At 36.3% G+C, this 15611-nt stretch overlaps 1 long non-coding RNA gene across 1 annotated transcript; it reads left to right on the plus strand.

Moving 5' to 3' along the window:
• Positions 1–1830: 1830 nt before the first annotated feature.
• LOC112202748 lies at positions 1831–3554 on the plus strand. Its single transcript, XR_002937559.2, has 3 exons — positions 1831–2092; positions 2362–2439; positions 3391–3554. It is a non-coding gene; the product is annotated as an uncharacterized LOC112202748 (long non-coding RNA).
• Positions 3555–15611: the final 12057 nt, after the last annotated feature.

The following is a 15611-nucleotide window of genomic DNA, read 5'->3' on the forward strand; positions in this document are numbered from 1 at the left end:
TGTATTTATTTCTTGTGGGGAGATGTGAATATTACACATTTTATTACCTCATTCTGCTAACAAATTCATGATGAATAACTGAAGTATGACATGTTGTTAAAAGTAATAGTTTTTCCCTTCCCGTGCCCTTATTTGAGTATGCACGACAAGGGAAAAAGGGGGCATTGTGGGGTGGTCAAATATTTTAGACTTGTAATTATGGTAAATAAATCAGTCGTGAATATGATAATACTTCCGACCATAAAATCGATAGTGATTGCATCCATGAAGTGTGGTAATAATTGCAGGTCATTAGTGCGCAATGATTGCAGCTATAAAAAGGGCAATGATTATAGTTATAAGTGCGACAATCATTACAGCAGTAACTGCAACAACCATTGCAGCATTAAGTATAGAAATGATTATATCCATAAGTGGTGATAAATACAAAAATAAGTACGATATTAATCGTGACTTGCAATGCAAATGTGCTTGCAGCCCAAGCTATGATGCACCTATAAATAGGGGCAAGATGACCATATATGACATCTGATTTCTGATTCATTCTACGATACTCAACTAATGACACGTTTACTTACTTGGAATGAAAAATAATCATGAATCGAAGACAATTGGAATGGGAGAATAAATGAATCGGTATTGATTCTAGAGGAGTTGATTCCTAAACCAATCTCCCCCCTTCGTAATCAAATTTTTGAGTATTCAGGAATCGATTCCTTATAAGGAGGTGAGACCTACATCCATTCTGATTCATTCATGTGTTAGTAAATGCAGAAATACTTTTATCCGGAATCATTCCGATTTCTTTATGTGTTAAACGCAGGAATATTTTTACCCCGTAATCATTCCATCCCATTCCAAGTAAGTAAACGTGCCCTAAGAATATACTTAGTCATCAGTGGTTTTCTGCAGGTACCCTCCATTTTCTCTTCTAGCCGATGGTCAAACTTTAGGTCAACGATCCTAAGTGGCTTCCTGATTGTCCCTGGTCAATTCCCGCTTCAGTCCATATTTATTGGTGAGTCAAAATTGTAATCGGAAGTTTTTCATCACAACAAGTATCATGACCTACAAATTTGTAAAGACATACAAGTACATGAGTTTTAAAAACCAAGAACATTTCATCCTGCCTTTTCATTTTTTGGTTTCATCTCGTTTAATGTATCTGAGAAAGACTGGTGTATATATATATATATATATATATATATATATATATATATATATATATATGTATGTATGTATGTCCATTATGCAACAGGTAGAAACGGAAGATACATATGCTTTGATCAAATAAAAGCTAAATTCTGTCTTTCAATGATATGTCAAACAGGCTATGTATAATTAAATTCACAATATAAAATCAAAATCTGAGAACTCTGTTACCCATTGCCTAGTCATTCTTTCTCCAAACTTGGCTCCGTCAACTACTACTAACTCATTGGTCCCGTAATGTTTTGTTTCCACTCCCCTAATCTTGTTCTCTATTCATACCACAATTTCAGCTAAGCACTAATGGCTTAATATGACCAAAGCCTGGTTATCTCTTAAATAAAAGAGCTTATTTTCTTCGACAAAAATTTAGATCGATTATCTGCATCTAACTCTATATACATCATGTATGTCAAATCAAATGTACCTAATCATATTGATATTTAAATAAAATAGAACCATGCTCTTGTCAGTAATATAAGAATTTGTGTATTTTTTCCATAATCAACATAAGCTGCTATATTTAGGCTGAGTTTGGCCCCGAGGTTAGTGCAGCTTAAGCTGCTTATTCCATAATTTAAGTTGGATAGGTGTTTTGGTAAGACCAGATGTTGTGGATTATAACTCAATCTCCCACTTCCCAATGCTATAATCTACAAGTTGCAAAAGTGATGCTTCTGATTTCAGAATCTGAGACTATTTATTGGCTTTACCTATATTGCCCTCATCTAATTTGCTATATTACCTGATATCATCAGTTTTTACACGCTCTCAACTCACAAACTTCATTCTAGACTTTCAGAAAACTAATCGACGTCAAACAGAGCTCTCGTTTCTCTCCATCTACATATCTGCAACAAATCACTCATTACAATCTTATTTGGTAAGGCTATATGGTTAGTGGAATTCATATGTGTGAAAAGTCAGTAGCTTGAATTGGGAATGCATGTTTCTGACTTTTTGATTTGGGGTTCTGTCTCTGATTCTTGTTTATCTTCTGTAGTATTTTGGGTTTCATCATCCTATCTAGGTTATTGTCTACATGATGAATAAATTATTACGGGTTCTCCAAATTTAGATTAGGGTTTTAGATTAAAGCTTTGAAAACAGAGATTTTGTTTAGAAGTTTTCATGAAAACAATGATCACACAGGTAACTGATTCGAGGAAGAGGGACTACTCTATTGCAATTAGAAGAAGGTTGTATCTACTTCCTTATAACCTAGCAAAGGTAAGTACGATCTGCATGTAGTTAATTGCGTTTGCTGAATCTCTTCTAATACTTTGAAATATGGGTTTAATGTTTGTGGATTCATGATCATATTGACTCTTTCTGTGTGTTTAGAGAACAATTTATACATCACACTAGAATTATGTTAACACCCGACTATCATAAATTACTTTAGCTTTTAGAGATCAACAGAAATATTATAGTAAATAGATTGGATATTGATATTGTTGGAAGTAGACTAGCAGAAATTTGATATTTTAAATAAATTAGATCTTTTTTTTTTGTCTGAATAAATTGGATCAGACATTGATATCGTTGGAAGTAGACTAGCAATGGTACTAAATTATAATAATATGGTAGAAACTATGCAATGAGAATATGTCCTCAAATTTGATTATAGTGGTATCAAGTTTGGGGCAGAGCATGACTCCTATTTTTGGTGGGAAGTCATACTTGGATATGTGGTTGAATCTTACAGGAAGTATTTGAGTGCCTTTGTTTTGATGGACATTGCTTAGTTATGTGTGAAGCAAATGTGGATGCAATATTAACAATGAAACATTATATGGCAGCAAGTAGGGAAGCAAGTAGCATACTAAAGTAAAGATTCTATCTTTGCTGTGTAAAGATTACAAAACAATCTTTGCATTCCCAATTCTAAATATATATATATATATATATATATATATAGCAGCAAGTAGCATATAAGAAACTCAGAAGTGGACATAATAGTAACAGATGAACAAGTAAAAAGAACTCTGCACAAATAAGCATCTTAGCAAAATATTTAAACTATGAGAACATTATAGGCAACCCCTTGTTGTTCTGCTCTTGTTTTTTTCCATGGTTATTGGCCTTTGTTTTTCTTTGTGCTTTCCTTCTTCTTATGTGACATGAGGGACCTTCGATTACCTATTTGTAATAGATTTTGGAATGATGATTTAAACACAGATGGCAAACAAGAGTGGAATACAGGAAAAAGGAAAGGCTACTTGGACTGATCATAATGTAGATGTCTTTTGTGACCTTTGTATCAAGGAGATTGAGAAAGGAAGTCGTCCAGGTACTCACCTCACACCAAAAGGTTATGAAAATTTGGGCATTAACTTCGCTAAAGAGACGTGACTTCAATATACTAAATCTCAATTCAAAAATAAGTGGGATTTATTAAGAGATCAATGGAAATTGTGGAAAGAACTAATTAGGAAGGAGACTGGTTTGGGGTGGAACCCCAAACTGAAAACTGTAGATGCACCTGATGAATGGTGGTGTAGTAAAATTCAGGTTTGTAATCTTGTAATTAGTTTTTAATGTGGCATTTTGTTAATTTACAATGAACTTATTTCAACAGTCATCTTTTTTAAAATGTAGGACAATCCTGAATATGACAAATTACGTAAAAAGGGAATTAACCCTGAATTGGAAGAGAAGCTAGATATGATGTTCCAACAAGTTACTGCAAGTGGTGGTCATGCTTGGGCACCATCATCTGGTGTACTTCCACCTGATGATATAGAAGTTAACAAGGTTGCAGTTCCATTAGATAGTGATGATGATTTGGCATGTCCCATTGAAGTCATTGCCAGTTCTTTAGGTAAGAGGAAAAGGACACCAACAAAACAAGTTAATGCAGGTACTGAGAAAAATAATAAAGCCAAAGGTATAGGATCAAGTTAGCAATACAAATTGATCGGATGGTGGAATCAATTCAAACTAGGAGCGCTGTGACTTCAGTAATGAATAAATGTGTGTTGGGGACTTCTATTGCTGAAGTGATGAAATCAGTTTCATCTTTACCGGGGCAGAGCCAGGTAGTCCTTTGTGGTTTTTTGCAACTCAGTTATTTCTTGATCAAGAAAAGAGAGAGATGCTTGTCACCATAGAAGATGCAGATATCAAGATTCAGTGGCTTTATTATGAAATGGGAACTAGTGGAAAATAATAGGACTAAGAAGCTACTAGGAAGAAGCTAGCTATTTTGATTTTGAAACTGGTTTACTTGTGAAGCTTGGACAAGTACCATGTTCTGCTAGTATTTGGATAAACTATTGTCTATATGTTCTATTCTCAGTTGGATATTTAACTTGGAATGTTACTTTGCACTGGTAATCATATATTTGGTTGATGAACTTTTCTGGTTTTACTTCTCATTTGTTAATTAATTCTCATTTATATCTGGTTTGTTTATCCTTGATTGTATTAAGATAAATTGAATGTATGAAATGATGAATTGCAGGTTTACTTGATTGTTTTCAGAATATGGACATTATAGATGAGGAGGAGTTTTACTTCTACCAAGATGTATGTTTGTTGCTACGCACAGTTGAATATTACCATGACACATATCTTGTTAAAACTCCATGCATGAATTCTGACCAAACAGGAAATAGATGGGTAATGGAATTACTAGCAGGACATGAAAGTCGTTGTTATAGAATGTTTAGGATGGAAAAACATGTTTTTCTTAGATTATGTAATGATTTACTAGATAACTATGGCTTGACTGGTTCAAAGAACATATGTGCTTCTGAGATAGTAGGAATGTTCGTACACATGTTAGGACATGGTGTTGGGAATAGGTTAGCCCAAGAACGATTCCAACGTTCTGGAGAGACTGTGAGTAGATACTTTAGTATTGTCCTAGACAGCGTATGTCGAATGGCTATTGATGTTATAAAGCCGCCGGATCCTGAGTTCAATGAAATTTCTGAGGAAATATCAAGAGATACAAGATATATGCCTCATTTTAAGGTAAATTTAATTGCCTTTTTTTTTTTTTGCTGTTATTTATTGCAGATCTTGATTTTGTTGATGGCATTTAGTCATTTTAATCCCATATTATTTGCAGAATTGTATAGGGGCTATTGATGGTGTACATGTGTATGCCTCAATACCTCCTCGAGATCAAATACCATATATTGGAAGGAAAGGCATACCGACTCAAAATATAATGGCGGTGTGTAATTTTGACATGCAATTCACTTTTGCATGTGCCGGGTGGGAAGGAACTGCACATGATACAAGGAAATTTCTCTCATCTATAAGGAATGATGCTCTGAAGTTTCCTAAGCCTCCCAATGGTAATGATTGAAATTATGCAATTTCCAAACTGAAAAACAAGAAATTAAATTATCATAATTTTTATTTTGACAGGGAAATATTATCTTGTGGATGCTGGTTACCCACAAATGAAGGAATATCTAGGACCTTATAGAGGTGGTGTGAGGTATCATCTTCCACAATTTTGGAACGGTGGTGAACCTACCGGTTCTAAAGAGGTATTTAACCATATGCACTCATCTCTTAGGAGCGTCATTGAACGTACTTTTGGAGCATGGAAAAAAAATTTAAGATTTTAAAAGACATGCCTAGTTATCCATTCATTACACAAGTCAAAATAATTATTGCGACAATGACGCTTCATAACTATGTAAGAAAGCATAGTCGACATGATATTCATTTCAATAATAGAAATAATGTCCAAAATGAGATGGATATGGCGGGGGGGGGGGGAATGCACAAGAAGAACATGGTATAAACTACAATCTCGGGGCACAAGAAATGGATATAGTGAGAAATGATATTGCTGTAAGTTTAATGAATGCTCGCTCACCATAGAAGATCCATTTGATATTTTCATATGATGATGTGTTGATATCAAGAATTCTTCCACCTTACCAATCTCGTTGGTGATCAAGAAATGGGAGTGATTTTTGTTGGCTCCATTTTGATTCTCTCCTTTCCATTGGAGATTGAATTTTTGATGTATATATTTTGGTAATGGAAGTAAACTGATGTGCTAAAGGTTTTGTATCCCAGAAACATCAAATGAACTATGTTTGTGCATCCTCTACTATCTATGTATAAGCAAATAGCTCATTTACATATTAGCTATCTTAATTGTTTGATTGGAAACAATACTTTTACGCGGACCTTCCAAAGGGGTACCAAATATCCCACTTTGATGTTCCAATTGTAACCGGTGGTTACATTGATTTGGACATTCTAGTAGAGTTTGGTGGTGGGCATAAGAAGTTTGGCATTACAAGACTTCACATGGAAGAGGATGCAAGGAAGCTTATTGATTCAGTCGACGGAAGTTACTCAGAGGAAAGAACCCATATTTCCTTGCAATAATATAGTTAGAACATGAAATATAATGTCAAAGACATTGGAAGATGATTACACACACATGTAGGATAAATGAATGAGTAGAGTATAATTATAGAGATAATAAATGTTATTATAAAGATCATAAGTGTTATTATTTTTAAAAATATATAAATAACATCAATTTTACTTCATGTCCTTTTTGGTCATTTTCTAAACTCACAGTACTTTTATACTAAAGTTTACTAAACACTTAAACACTGCTTTTGTACTCACAGCACTTTTAAAAGCACAGTTTACCAAACACCCTGCTGATTATACTCACAGCTGATTATACTCACAGTACAGCTAAAGCTGCTTTTAAATTAATCACCTCGGGGCCAAACTCGCCCTTAATCCCCGAGTTAAACCCAACTGTAAATTAGTAATGGTCAGCTAAGTTGCAAAGGATTCGGAATTATGGTAGGATATTCTCGTCAAACAATAGTCATTTTTTGTTTTTGAAAGGGTATTGATTGCATTAGATTCAATAGCCGTTAGCAAAGGGCTAGAGTCTACCATGTACTTGATAGGAAATAGACAAATCCCGAACTCTATCAAGCAAATACCAACTCATTACAAGTCTATTTTGAGCTCGCTATAGCAGTGAGCTTATAGTACAAAGAACTACTCTGTGTCTCTTAAGGCAAAATCATAAACTAGCCTCCCATTAGCCAAGCACGCAATTGTGATACTAACAGAAGAGCCGCTTCCCAGCAAACAAATAGGAGCAACTCCTTATCCATAAGCCGCTTAATAGCCAATCTTATTCTAAATAATTACCAAACTCTAATGGAAGTCACTCCACTTTATGACCCTAAAGTTATTCACGTCCATGCTCATGACGAGAAAATGGCAAAAGCAAAGAAACTCTGAAATCCTATACTAGCTAGCTTGGAGGAGTGGCAAAGACGCCTAGGGTTTCTCTCGCCAAATCCTAACCAGTTCGAGGAAAAAAAAAGTTGATTATGTTGTGGTCCTTCACTTATAAAGATTACTCCAACCAATAGCGTAGCTAGGGGTGGTCGAGGAGACCTTCCTCAAACTTTAGCTTCGAAGTTCCAATTATGTGATGTTTCTAGCACATAACTTGTAAAACATTAGTTGACCTTTCTGCCTCTTTTCAAATTCTGTGATTTTTCTTTTCAAATTTTGTGATTTTTCATTATTTTTTATTTACTTTTAGTAAATCATCTAAGTTCTAATGAATCTAAGCCACAAACATATGAAAAAGCCATAAAACTATCATTTATTGTTTATTACGAAAATTCAATTCTTTTGTACGTAAAGTTCGAAATAGTTCTTAACCCTCCTTAATAAGATTTCTATTTATGCCACTGATTCCAACTATAATTTAAAACCGTGTAGCCGATCGAATGCTGCCTCTATTGTGTCACAACCCAAAAATGAACGAGAAATTAATCAAGATCAGAATGGATCATTATGACGCAAGAGTTCATTATGAAACGGCCAAAGGAAAGAAACTCTGAAACTCTAAACTAGCTCTAAGGAGCGGCCGGGGCGCCTAGGGTTTCTCTCGCCTGCTCCTAAGTCCTAACCAGCTCGGGAAAAAAAGAAGAAGAAAGAGTTGATTATGGTGTGGTCCATCTCTCAATAATTGCTCGACAACTATGCTTCCATACAATGACTGTTTACGAGCAGGTTGATTAATCTGAGGTATAGAGGTAGTAATAGTAGTTGTGCATGGGCCATGTCACGTACTCACATATCCCTTTCTATGTAAGATTTAGTGTCCAACTGTCCATACATATTATAATTGGGACCTCTCTCCCCCAGTTTCTCTTTACAGATGCCATTCATTTTCATTCATTCATTCAATCCATCTATCTTCTATCTTCGGGCATGAGTGACTGCAGAGGAAGCTCATTAATATATAGGTTGATGCCTTCCACACCAAGTACGATCATCGATCATCAATCATCTTCTTCTATATATAGTTGGATAGCCCCAACTGAAGAATCTGAAATTAAATGAAACGTTGTTGGGGCATCTTCAGAGACTCTAATTCGATGTGCGCAGCTCACCTAATAGATTTCATGACAATGAATGCAGAGTTAAACTTTAATTGACCAGAGGTTATGAGCCTGTACATTAGGGTTTTATTTGATTGGACAAGCCCACCGCTACGTGACACGTTTGTCCTATATAAGAATTTATCTTTAGGATGAGAGATTCTTACGTAGAGCAAGCGTATGATGTGTATGGTAGGAAAATTAAAAGTTATTGATAAACTAAAATGCGTTCAAGCTTAAAACGATATATTTGTGAATACCACCACACAAAAAAAAAAATTACAAGTAGTGGATCGAGTATTATTTACTTCGAATTTCTGACATTTATCTGTGTATTTGATGAAGTTTTTTTTTTAGAATGTTGTCAATGTTTTTGCTTGTTATATTGTCTCATTCATTACTTTGAGTTTACTTCATATATTCATTTTTCACTTAGATTGTGACCAAATGGTAGAACATTGTTTTTACTTTTTGTTGTTGGACTAGATTGTGATGACATGTATGATAAGATATGTACATTGGGGTGACATTATCATTTTGGTCAGTTACACTCACGCATGCATGATGTGAGGAAAAGGTTATATATGGTGTCCACACAAATACTTCTGAAAAATAGTGACGAACTTGATATTTGATGAGTTCATAGTAACCGCTTCAATCTCAAACTCCAATTTCATAGTGGCAATTATTCGATCCCTATCTGAGAAGAGTGGAGGAGCTCTGACTAGCTAGTTTTGGACACTATATTCTATTGTGAATATATTTTCTTATTTTTATTTCTTTTGCAAAGATAATTTTCAACAAATCTCGAAGTTTGCCTGCAACCAAATTTTAAAGGAAAATTAGTAAACTAAATACACCATTATTAGCACTCTTACAGTTTATATTAGTAGTATAAACTTACTTGCAAACATGTGGCCTCCTTGTAATACATGAAAGTATTGTGTTGGATCCTCTAGATCAAAAAGTGAACAGTTTTGATTATAAGGAACTTGGCCGGACCTCCAAATTATCATCTTCATTAACAAATACCTCCTCATTTATTTATTTTTATCATATATATCGCTCTGAAAAAGAGAAAAAAAGAAAAGAAAAAAGGAAACAGGATGATTAAAATGAAAACCATATCTTTAAACTGAATGAATTATAGTGCAATTGTTCAAGTGCCCTTTGCTCTAGATTTGGTCTTCCATTCTTGCAACTATGTACAAAATTCGTTTTTTCTCTTTTTGAGCAGAAGAGTAGGTTTCATACTTTTATTAATCCGAAAGCCAGAACAGTACATACAATAATTTATTAAAATTGCGCTTTACATCAATGGTCAACTAGTCTAGAAACAATTAAGTACGTACTATCCATTAAAATTATTCTTTGATATTACTTTTCTTTGCTATAATATATGAAGAACTTGTTACTTTTCTTTCATATTAGGTACCGCCCATCTATTCTCATAGTTGATATTGGGCCCCAAAATCTCATGTTTGAATCTTGGTGTAGGTTTCATTAATTCAAAAGTTAGAATGACACATACAATAATTTTTTAAACTTAGGCCCTACATCAATGGTCAACTAGCTTAGAAATAATTAATTAACATCCATTAAAATTATTCTTTGATATTACTTTTCTTTGCTATAATATATGGAGAACTTATTACTTTTCTTTCATGTTAGGTATCGTCCATCTATTCTCATGGTTGGTTTTAGACCCCAAAGTCTCATGTTTAAACCTTATTGTTCCGAGTCAAATTCGTTCAGACGCGTTTTGTTTTAGGAAAAAATAATAATAAAAGAAAGGACAAATGTTGGTGAAATTATAAAGCAAATAGTAAAGTTGTCTGATAAGTCTTAATCAATTTATCAAAAGTCCCAAAATATGTCACTAACTAACCAACAGAATCGCCGACCAAGGTACTAAACCTCAATCGTCTTCCAACATCTCGTTTAATCACTGTCAAAACTTTATTGATTCACGCATTAGGGTTCAACTGCATGCATGTGTACGTGCAGGCAACAAAACATCATGTTCCTTGCACGACATATACTCTTGGAATTTTTGACTGCTTGCTTACAATTTATTCGAGAGAAATATCCTGTAATTAGATTAAATGCAAATCGCTATTGAAATATCAAATTATAAAAATCTAAAAAAGTATATTTTATTTTTCTTATGTACTCTTCTAAATACTTTTATATTTCGTAGATTTCAAAAGAACTATGGAATTTTAAATCAAACAACATTATGCACCATTGTACACAAACTCTTACACTTTTTTTCCCCATCTTTATACACAATTGAACAAAAAATAGTATAGATCAAAAAGTTTAAAAACCAAAGAGATGTTGAAGGATGTTGACATAATGTGTGCCTCTATAAACTAGGGTAAGAAAAGTGTTCTAGGTATTCAATTGTATTCAGATTCTATTACATTTTGGGTACCTTGTAAATCCCTATATAAAGGGCTCCTATTATCAATAATAAACAACAATTACAATTCTCCTACAACACGTTATCAGCATAAGTTCTAAGCCTAGCCCAAAAGAAAAAAAAAACCCTAAAAACTCTCTCTCACAAAAAACTGCCGCAGCCTCCCTGCTTGCAGCCCACTGCCGCAAGCGCTGCAACTCCTTAGCCGCAAGCCTACTGCAGCCCCTGCTGCCCCAGCCTCCTGTCGAACGCCTCCTGCAGCCCCTGCTACTCCAGCCCCCCTGCCGCAGCCTCCCTGCTTCCTGCACGCTGCAGCTCTTCGCCTAACGTCCCCCACAAGCCTCGTCGCTGCCAACCCGCACGCAGCACGCCGACAGCCAGCGCACGAAGCACGCCAGCCACCTTGCGCATCCTACCGACAGTTCCTTCACCGCTTCTCTGTTACCCAGCGACTGCCTTATGCCAGTGAAAAAAAAACCCAGAAAACAGAAGGAAGATGAAAAAGACGCGTAGAAGAAGGAGGGAGAAGGAGTGGGCCTAGAAGAAGAAAAGAAAGAAAACAAACTGCAGATATCAAGGCCTGGGCCGCAAAAAAGAAAAAAAAGAAGAAAAAAAGGAAGCAGGCCTGGGCCGCAAAAAAGAAAAAAAAGAAAAAAAAAGGAAGGGAGAAGGGCAGCCCACCAACTGCCAATTTCCGGCAATCCTAATTTAGCTACACGCTTGCATCAACACGCACGTGTATAAAGAATCGTGAAGCAAAGCTTCAAATTACCAAGTAAGTTTTTACAATTAAAGTTCCTGCTTTCTTGTCTTTTAAATTCCTTTATTTCGCTGCAGGATTTGTATAATATGAACATGGTTTCAAGTATTTAATAAGCGGAATTGTGGGGATTCACGCTTAACGAACTAATAGCGTTCGTAACCAATGAACTAAGAGTGTTCATAATAAACGAACTAAGAGTGTTCATAATGCTTAGACTAAGAGCGTCCGTAAGCATCAAATTGTGACCATATTGAAACATCATTGTTTGGTCTAATCCAATTATTCTTGGAAATTGATTTCTTGGTAGCATAGCTCGGAAATCTTATTATTATTAGTTTTCGTGGAAGTTTAGCTCCGAAACTAATTCGTTCTTGTTTCACCCTTTTTCAGGATATCAAACTCGAACATACTCGATTTTGTTCCATTGGATTATGCAGGCAAAAGATACATATTGTGGGTTCAGGACGTTGAGCTCCATCTTATTTCCCGTGATCTATTGCACACAATCCAAGAGCTTTATTCTGAAGGAACTGCTCCAAACCCTCAAACTGAGATTGACAATTCCAGGGCACTTAATTGCCTTAATGATACGCTTCTGTGGCAAGACGATCACAGAAGAACAATTGATTGAGAAAACCCTCAATACCTTCCTTGTCTATGCTATGAGATCCTGTGATTTATTTTGGACTCATATAAATGCAAGACGGATCACAAGCTTTCAAAACTTTATTGAAGCTATGGAAATTGCTGAAAGGCAAGACAACGAGCTTGTGAGAAGAGAAATTGATAGGCTTCGAGATAGCTATCCAGAGCATCGTCCCATGGCTAGAGAAAGTCGCCATAGACTTCATGATCCATATGATCGAAATGCTCATGAAGGTAGTCGCCAAAGGCGACAATCACGCCATCGTAGGAGCCGTGATTTTGAGGGACTAAGGGTTGGAAACCATAGAGCCAACGTTGGTCATGGTCATAATCTTCTAACACCTCAGGTCCTAGGGACCATGCACATTGCGCCAATGCGCCTCAATCAAGGGAGAATCCTCTTCATGGTATCTATTTCTGATATGGAACGTCTGATCAATGGGCCTGAGTTTGCAATGTACTTAGGTAGCTGCCTCACAGTGATCAAGACATCGAGTTCAAAAAGACTTTAAATCTGGCGATGAAGACAAAATGCCGCAGATTTTTATTTCGAATAGTCTTTTATTTTTCCAAGAATTATGTAATGGCAGTTATTCCTTAAATCAATAAATGACATTTTGTTTTAACTCTTTCTCACTTGGCTCACCTAATTAAGTATGATGTCTAGGAAAGTAAATGAGATTAGTGGTACCTAAGAGAGCCTCACTCCACCGACATCTCTTCCTACTTTCCTGGCCATATTTGATTGGAGTCACCGAATGGATTGAGTGACTACAATCTGTCTAAGTTTGACTTTTATTTTTGGATTAGACTTTGGTTAAGAAACTTTGAAGTAATCATTGGCTATTAATAAAGTGTCGATTCTTTAATGTCTTAGACATACCTTAATTCGAACTTTATTTGAAAGATATAAGAGCCAATGGTTTTCATGTGGAAACACATTATGAGAATTGACAGAGTTCCTTTGCATCACCTCTAATGATTACAGACATAAACGAGTATTAGAAAAACTTATGTGTCGCTCTAGTGGGTTGTATGCAACCACTATTCGAGTTATTGAATCCAACCATGTCATGAGAGACGACTTATGGGATTCTGACACATATAGGCTTTGGCATGATGATCCGTGTATTAAAGACTTACACGGACATCCATTTTCAGAATGAAGAAAAGTAAGAATCAAGAATTGGTTTGAGGAGCTGCACATGCACCTCATGGCGCCATGATTGTGCAATGACCGACCACACATGGTCGGCGCCGCCTACCCCCTGCGGAAAATACATGGCATTGACACCATAAACCCTAATTCAACTCCTCTCCTTACTTCTCAAGTCCATTGTGACATTGTGGCTTAACCAAAACCTTCATTGGTTGATTATAAGGCCCATGTTTCGTTCTGTAAAGCCTGTTATTTAGGATTGAGACCATCCTATGCAAAGGAGATTGAGGAAATAATTCCATTCTTACAAAGAATCTAAAGGGAATTATGTGGATTTGATCAACCAACTTGCGGACTGTATAGATGTTTTATGGTGTTGGTTGATACGCAAACACGGTGGTCATGTGTTGTGCCATTATCCACTCATAATGCTACTTATACTACACTCCTAGCACATAACATATGGCTACGGGCTCACTACCCAGATCATCCCATTCAGTCAATTTGACTTGATAATGCTTGAGAGTTTACATCGAAAATTTTCGATGACTATTGCATATCATTGGGTATTGATATCAAGTATCATATTCCCATGTACACACTCAATCGGTCTCGCGGAAAAGCCACCATTAAACGACTATGATGGTAGCCCGGACTTTCGTAATGCGCACCAATATTTCAGCTTGAGTTATGCAATATCGCATGCAGCTATACTCATTCGCCTACGACTCATAGCATCCACTCAACTTTTATTTGCGTTACAGCTAGTGACTGGGTTCGAGTCTAAATATCTAGTACTTATGCATATTTGAGTGCGCGGTTTATGTGCCAATTGCGCCGCCACAACGCATCAACATGAGTCATTGCAATGAATGCATATATATATATATATATATATATATATATTTTTTGTTGGACATAGGCCTCCAACTATAAGTCCGCTACATACAACCCTTGACAGGCGATCTCTATTTCGCTGGATTTGTGAATTGTCACTTTGATGAGACAATCTTCCAGTCGTTAGGGGGAGATTAGAACGTCAATGTTCAACATAAACGACAGGAATTGTCATGGTCTGTGCCCACTATGTCTCATCTTGATCCCCTAAAAGTGACGAGATCACATATACCTGCTGCAAACATGCCTACAAAGATTGATGTCCCTACAAGAGGACATGGTGCCACCCAGAGAAGATGGGTACGGCAACACCACTATGGATGGTGGTATGGTGACGCCACAAAGGTGGCATAATGGCGTCATAGGTCATGGGTTCCGCTAGAGAGAGTAGAAGACCCATAGGTTTGATGGATTCTCGCCCTAAGAAGAGAGCGAGTTTGGCACAACTTGATCCATTGATCATTGATACTCAAAATCCGTCTCATGAGAATATTTTGGATTGTAGTTATGTCCAAGAGACATCGTTGGGAGACACCTCAATGTTAGAACCAATTCCTGAGAATATAGAGATTTCTACGAACTACACTAGTGTACATGAGGACGTGGAATTGTTGAGACCAATGATATCGAACCTTACTCCGTTGAAGAATGCCAATGTGGAGAAAATTGGCCTAAATGGAAAGATGAGATCCAGGTTGAATTGGATTCACTAACGAAGAGGAAGGATTTCGGGCCTGAGATGCCAACACCTCCTAACATAAAACATATTGACATTAATAGGTCTATGTTAGATAGCGTGATGAGAAAAAGAGATGGTAATCTCACCTTATGGGGCAAGTTTCTCACAACGTCCTAGAATCGACTACGAGAAGATATATTCTCTCGTAATGGATGTCATTGCACTCCACTACCTTGTTAGTTTGGTGGTTTCCAAATAACTAAAACATGCAGCTTACGAATGTGATGACTACGTATCTCTATGGGGATCTAGATATGGAAAATAATGAAGGGTCTTGTGGACTTCATTTACCCAAGTCAAGTAGCTCTAGACCACAGAGCGTATTTGCAACAAGGTTGAAATGCTCACTAAAATGACTACTT

This window comes from Rosa chinensis, chromosome 5, assembly GCF_002994745.2.
Source record: "Rosa chinensis cultivar Old Blush chromosome 5, RchiOBHm-V2, whole genome shotgun sequence".
Classification (NCBI taxonomy): Eukaryota; Viridiplantae; Streptophyta; class Magnoliopsida; order Rosales; family Rosaceae; genus Rosa; species Rosa chinensis.